This window comes from Rhinichthys klamathensis, unplaced genomic scaffold, assembly GCF_029890125.1.
Source record: "Rhinichthys klamathensis goyatoka isolate OS25496 unplaced genomic scaffold, OSU_Roscu_1.1 h1tg000377l_1, whole genome shotgun sequence".
In the NCBI taxonomy this organism is placed as follows: domain Eukaryota; kingdom Metazoa; phylum Chordata; class Actinopteri; order Cypriniformes; family Leuciscidae; genus Rhinichthys; species Rhinichthys klamathensis.
In genome coordinates this window covers 132,501-140,000 of record NW_026606884.1, presented here as the reverse complement: position 1 = coordinate 140,000, position 7,500 = coordinate 132,501, and positions in this window count along the sequence as shown.

The following is a 7,500-nucleotide window of genomic DNA, read 5'->3' as shown; positions in this document are numbered from 1 at the left end:
TAAAAGGTGGAGATATTGAAGCCATTGACACAGGCATTGAACAGCTCCATGTGGCATTGGATGAATTTAAAGATGTGCATCAATCTGTGCAAGTGCTGCAGGAGGAAGAGGAAAAGAAAAGTGACAATGATGATTGGTACCAACCAAAGATGCAAACTTTTGAAACGTTTTTGAATGAGGTAGAAATGTGGAAGAGTGCTCAAAGCCATGAACCCCAAACTGTGGTATCTCCTCTGGACAGTATATCTATTGTGGCAGCACGTGCAGGTAAAGTAAAATATTCACGTTCTGGTGGCAGTGTTTCCTCAAAATCTTCGTCAGTGTCTTCCGCACGTTTAATAGCTGAAGCTGAAAAGGCAGCTCTATTGCAACGTACTGAAGGACTGAAGAAAAAACAAGCCTTGGAAATGGAAAGAATTAAAGTGCAAAATGCAATGGAAAGAGTTGAACTTGAAACAGAGTTGGCTGCAGCTAATGCAAAGGTGCAAGTGTTACAGAACATTGATTCTGAATCTATGAACTCTAGACTCAAATCGGCAGAAGTTTCAGAATTGCCAGGAGATGGGATGAATGCGTATCTGGAGAGCAAATATGACAGAATTAAGGAGCATGTTTATCCAGAAGCCTCACCAGTGGAATATACCAGAATCTCTGCTGTTCCCAAAACACCATTGCAAAAGGTTTTAACACAGGATACGAGACCGCGGAGGTTACAAAGGCCTGTCCAGACCTTACAACTGAATCCGACCAGTCAAGCAGCTGCAGGTACCTCCTTTCCACATGCGCCTTTAAGCTCAGATACCAGCAACCTGGGTGCTGTTGCTGATCTTATTGCACAGCAACACAAAATGACTTTACTTCCAACTAAGCACCTACCCATGTTTAACGGTGAACCTCTGAACTTCAGACCATTTATGCAGGCATTCGAACACTGTATTGAGAAAAACACCAGCAATAGCGAAGGCAAACTGTATTACCTTGAACAATACACCTCTGGCCAACCTAAGGAGCTGGTCAGAAGTTGTCTTCATGTGGATGCAGATAGAGGGTATGCAGAGGCAAAACGCCTATTGGAACTTCATTTTGGAGATGAGTTTAAAATTACTAATGCTTATATGGATAAAGCCTTAAATTGGAATAATATCCCATCAGACAATGGAGAAGCTCTGTACAGTTATGCTCTTTTCCTCCGTGGATGCTGTAATGTAATGCGTACCTTAAGGTACATGGATGAGCTGAACCTTCCATTAAACCTGAGGCTTCTAATCTCCAAGGTGCCGTACAAAGTGAAAGAAAAATGGAGATCACATGCTTTTGACATCAGGGAACGAACAGGAGCAAGAGCCGAGTTTGCCGATCTTGTCGTCTTCCTGGAAAGGCAGGCCAGGATTTTACAAGACCCAGTTTTTGGTAACCTCCAAGACGGCTCCTCAAACAGAAGATCAACAAGAACAGCTGCTAACAGTAGCAAGCCAATGAGTTTCATGCAGAAGAACAGAGGGAGCAGTTTCGCCACAACAGTAGCAGTTGCACCAAAGAACAATACAGAGAGCACAATGCAAGCATCCAATGTGCCCAAAAACAGTTCATCAAAACTCTGTCCTGCCTGTAATGGTGAGCATGAGATTGTGTCATGTCAAGAGCTGATGCAGAAGTCTCACAACGCACGAGTTGAGCTGCTAAAGACTAAAGGTGTCTGCTTTGGTTGTCTTGCTAAAGGACACATGAGTAAGACCTGCAAAAGAAGACAAACCTGTTCAATTTGTTCTAAATTACATCCCACTATCTTGCATATACCTCAAAATGTAACGGGAGAGCAGAGTAATTCAGGTCCTTCAGACAAAAAGGCAGTGAGCAGCGGGTTGGTTTCACTGAAACCAGAGGCACTTAATTGTAGTGATAAACATTGTACACTTGCAATAATACCAGTTCAAGTCAAACTGAGTAATTCGAATCATGTAGTTCAGACATACGCTTTCCTTGACCCAGGGAGTTCTGCAACATTTTGCACAGAACAACTTAGGAGGAATTTGAATGCTAATGGGAAACCTCAACAAATACTTCTGCGCACTATGGGGCAAAAGAAATCTGTTAACAGCCTGGTAGTCAAGGGCCTGGAAGTGTGTAACCTGGAAGGAAAGGAATTCATAAAGTTACCTGAAGTGTACACTCAGCAGGAAATTCCAGTCAACAGAGAACATATCCCCAGACGAGAAGATATTCGAAAATGGCCTTATCTTCAAGATGTTGATATTCCCAACATTAATGCTGGGATTGACCTTCTGATTGGGATTAATGCACCCAAATTGATGGAACCTTGGAGAATTATCAATAGCCAGGGTAATGGACCCTTTGCTGTTAAAACACTGCTAGGTTGGGTGGTGAATGGACTTCTCCATACTGAGAATGCATGCATCAACAAGCAAGGTCAGAAATATGTTCATGCACATCGGATTTCTGTTGATAGCCTGAGTGAACTTTTGATTCAGCAATACAACCATGAATTCCCAGAAAAGAGTTTTGAGGAAAAGAAACAAATGTCGGTGGAAGACCACAAATTCATGCAGATAATGGACAGCTCTGTTGAAATAGTGGCTGGACATTATCAATTGCCTTTGCCATTCAAGAAGGATAATCCTATGATGCCAAACAACCGTCACATGGCAGAGCAACGAGCATTGTCTTTAAAAAGAAAGTTTCAAAGGAATAGTGACTTTCATAATGAGTATAGTGCATTTATGAAAACGGTCCTATCATGCAGACATGCTGAACTTGTACCCCAAGACCAGTTGATGCAGGAAAATGGAAAAGTGTGGTTTATTCCACACCATGGTGTGTTTCACCCAAAGAAGGGGAGCTTGCGTGTGGTATTTGACTGCTCTGCAGCTTATCAGGGTGCCTCACTGAACACTGAACTCATTCAGGGTCCCAATCTTACAAGCAGCTTAATTGGGGTCTTAGTCCGTTTTCGTCTTGACAACATCGCAATCATTGCTGATGTGGAGAAAATGTACTATCAAGTAAAGGTCCCATCTCATCATGTGAACTTCTTGCGCTTCCTTTGGTGGCCGAATGGGGACGTTAGTCAGCCACTGAAAGAGTACAGGATGATCGTACATCTTTTTGGCGCAACATCATCAGCTAGCTGTGCAAGTTTCGCTTTAAGGAGGACAGCTGAGGATAACAAGGGGTGCTTCTCAGCTGATGCAACTAGCACAGTCAAGAACAACTTCTATGTGGATGATTTGTTGAAAGCGGTGGACACAGAGGGCCATGCCATTAGACTTTGTAAAGAGCTGAAATTACTCTGTGCAACTGGAGGCTTTAAGTTGACCAAATGGATTAGTAACAACAGAGCTGTCTTGGTCTCTATTCCAGAGCCTGAGAGGACCAAGAACATAAAGAATCTCGACCTTGACATAGAAGATTTGCCAGTTGAAAGAGCGCTCGGGGTGCAATGGGATGTCAAGGAAGACACTTTCACATTCCAGGTGACCATAAAGGAGCGTCCATGCACCAGACGTGGGATTCTGTCCATGGTCAGTTCTATATATGACCCACTTGGATTCCTTGCACCTCTCACCTTTCCGGCAAAACGCATCTTGCAAGAGTTATGCAAGCAGAACATTGGATGGGATGAAGAATTGCCAGGGGTACACGCTCAAGCCTGGAAGCAATGGTGGCAAGATCTTCCAAGAGTAAGGGAGTTCAAGGTCAACCGATGTCTTGTACCAAACAACTTTGGAGATGTCAAAACAGCACAGATGCACCACTTCTGTGATGCGAGTGACCTTGGGTATGGAACAGTTACCTATCTTAGGCTGACTAGCAGCAACAAGGTTCACGTCACCTTTATAATGGGAAAGGCCCGAGTTGCTCCCTTAAAACTGATGACCACACCACGAATGGAGCTCACTGCTGCAGTTTTGGCTGTACGAATGGACAAGATGCTATCTGAGGAGTTGCATATGCAATTGGAAAGGTCTCTGTTTTGGACAGATAGCATGACTGTTCTAAGGTACATCCGGAATGAAAGCAGAAGATTCCTAACCTTTGTGGCAAACCGTGTTAATGTCATCAGAAGTGCGACAGATGTCTCCCAATGGAAGTATATAGGCACAAAACTCAATCCCGCTGATTATGCCTCCCGGGGACTACATGTCAACACATTCTTGAAAAGAACAACATGGATCAATGGCCCAGACTTTCTGAAGGAACCATCTCATTGCTGGCCAGAGCATCCATCTGAACCCATTCTCTTTCAAGATGACCCAGAATTAAGAAAAGGAGTTGTCACTGTCAATGTTGCTGTGAAGGAAAGTTGTAACGCCACTAATTACCTCATGAATTATTTCTCAACTTGGATGAAGCTCAAGAAAGCCGTGGCATGGTTCCTGAGGTTCAAGTCGGTTCTGTTGAAATTACTTAAGAATGGCAAGAAAGATCTGAACAGACATATCATCACAAGAAAAGGAAAACATGAAAAGACTGGTCCATATGTTCTATCAAGCAGTGATCTAGAGGATGCTGAAGTCACAATCTTACAGTTTTGCCAAAGGCAGGGATTCCCACAAGAAATAGCCTGTTTGCAGAAAGGCATGCAAAATGTAAACAGAAACAGCTCCATCTATAGGTTAGATCCTCTTCTGGCCAATGGCATCTTACGGGTTGGTGGGCGTCTGAGTAAAATGGCAATGCCCACTGAGCAGAAACACCCTGCTCTTCTCCCTAAGGACCATCACGTTTCCAAACTCTTACTTCAACACATCCATCAAGAAGTTGGACACAGTGGAAGAAATTACATGCTCTCCAAACTCAGACAAAGATATTGGATTCCTTGCGCCAACACTCTGGCTAGAAAGGTCATTTATGAATGCACCAGGTGCAGAAGAGTCAAGTTAAGTGCAGGTGAACAGAAAATGGCAGACTTGCCAGTTGACAGGTTGACCCCTGACCTTCCGCCCTTCACGCATGTAGGGGTTGATTATTTTGGGCCATTAGAGGTAAAACGAGGCCGCAGCATTGTAAAACGGTACGGCGTGATTTTCACATGTCTTACCAGCCGTGCTATACACTTGGAGGTTGCACATTCACTTGACACTGACTCTTGCATTCATGCACTCAGACGTTTCATTGCCAGAAGAGGACCAGTGTCTGAGTTGCGGTCAGATAATGGAACAAACTTTGTTGCAACTGAAAAGGAACTAAAAGAGTCCTTGAAATCTTGGAACATGCAACAAATTGAAAAAAGTCTGCTCCAAAAGGGGGTAAAATGGACATTTAACCCTCCCCATGGTGCCCATTATGGAGGGGTATGGGAGAGGTTGATTCGCATGGTCAAAACGACATTACGGTCAGTCACCAGCCAGCAGTATCTGGATGATGAAGGCCTTCAGACAGTAATGTGTGAGGTTGAGGCCATTCTCAATAGCCGTCCACTCACGACTGTTTCTGATAACCCAAATGACTTGGAGCCATTAACGCCTAATCATATATTGCAACTTAAGGTGCAGCCTGTTTTACCTCCAGGTTTGTTTGTGAAAGAAGATCTTTACACCAGGCATCGTTGGAGACAGGTCCAGTACATTGCCGACTTATTTTGGAAACGCTGGGTCCGAGAGTACCTCCCTCTCCTGCAAACTCGGCAAAAATGGTCTCGTGTCAGACGCAACTTCTGTCCAGGAGACGTTGTGCTAGTAGCCGATAGCACAGCGCCAAGAGGATCATGGATGCTGGCTAGAGTCACTGAAGCCTTCCCTGATTCCAAAGGCTTGGTCCGCAGCGTATGGCTTCAAACTAAAATAAGCCAGCTTGAAAGACCTATCAGTAAAATCTGCTTGCTAGTAGAAGGCCAACATTCTGAAGCTGAGTGAGACTTGAACGAACTTGCGCACGTGCACACACTATCATACAGATGCATATACTGAATCTTTGCACCCATTTATTCTTGTGAATAATGCATAATGAGTTTAAGGAAATAATATATAGCTCCTTGGAAAATTACATTTAGTTAGTTATAGCTTGCCTTCTGCAATAGCTATAAGGGGCCGGCTATGTAGGAGCTATTTTGAGTTTAGTTTAACCTAAATTGTTGTGCTATTGGAGCACTGGTATGTTTTGTTAGATTTAGGATCCTTTATTTTGAAGGGACTCTTATTTTGACAGTTGGTGAGAATGTTTGAATATAAAGATGGCCGCCTCTCACCTTTTCAAACACAAGAAAAAGAACAAGGAAGCTGTTGGAACGTATAGGCATACAGTTCTTTACTTTGCTATCGAAACGCTTTTGAATCATTATTGAACACTACTTGGACATTAGTTTTGACATTAAGTTGTGCCTTTTAAACACCATTCTTCAATCACTTACCAATCGTTTGTTGGATTACTGGAGTCCATGCTTTGTCTGCTACTATCAACCTACTTACCTGCCCGCTGCCTGCCTTGCTCTGCTTACCAACCTACTTACCTATCTGCTGGAATTCCATCTCATTCATTACAAAAAAGGTACAATTCAAGTTTCTCTGCATTGGATAGTTTGTCAAAGAAGTTAACCAATACGTCCCAGCTAAGAGTGGTCCGCCAACACAGATACAGTAAACAGATACAGTAAACAGAGATACAGTAAACAGAGATACAGTAAACAGTAAACAGAGATACAGTAAACAGATACAGTAAACAGAGATACAGTAAACAGTAAACAGAGATACAGTAAACAGAGATAGAGATACAGTATACAGAGATACAGTAAACCGAGATACAGTAAACAGAGATACAGTAAACAGTAAACAGAGATACAGTAAACAGTAAACAGAGATACAGTAAACAGAGATACAGTAAACAGAGATACAGTAAACAGTAAACAGAGATACAGTAAACAGTAAACAGAGATACAGTAAACAGAGATACAGTAAACAGTAAACAGAGATACAGTAAACAGAGATACAGTAAACAGAGATACAGTAAACAGAGATACAGTAAACAGAGATACAGTAAACAGAGATACAGTAAACAGAGATACAGTAAACAGAGATACAGTAAACAGTAAACAGAGATACAGTAAACAGAGATACAGTAAACAGAGATACAGTAAACAGAGATACAGTAAACAGTAAACAGAGATACAGTAAACAGAGATACAGTAAACAGAGATACAGTAAACAGAGATACAGTAAACAGTAAACAGAGATACAGTAAACAGGTAAACAGAGATACAGTAAACAGTAAACAGAGATACAGTAAACAGAGATACAGTAAACAGTAAACAGAGATACAGTAAACAGAGATACAGTAAACAGAGATACAGTAAACAGTAAACAGAGATACAGTAAACAGAGATACAGTAAACAGTAAACAGAGATACAGTATACAGAGATAAAGTAAACAGAGATACAGTAAACAGTAAACAGAGATACAGTAAACAGAGATACAGTAAACAGAGATACAGTAAACAGAGATACAGTAAACAGTAAACAGAGATACAGTAAACAGAGATACAGTAAA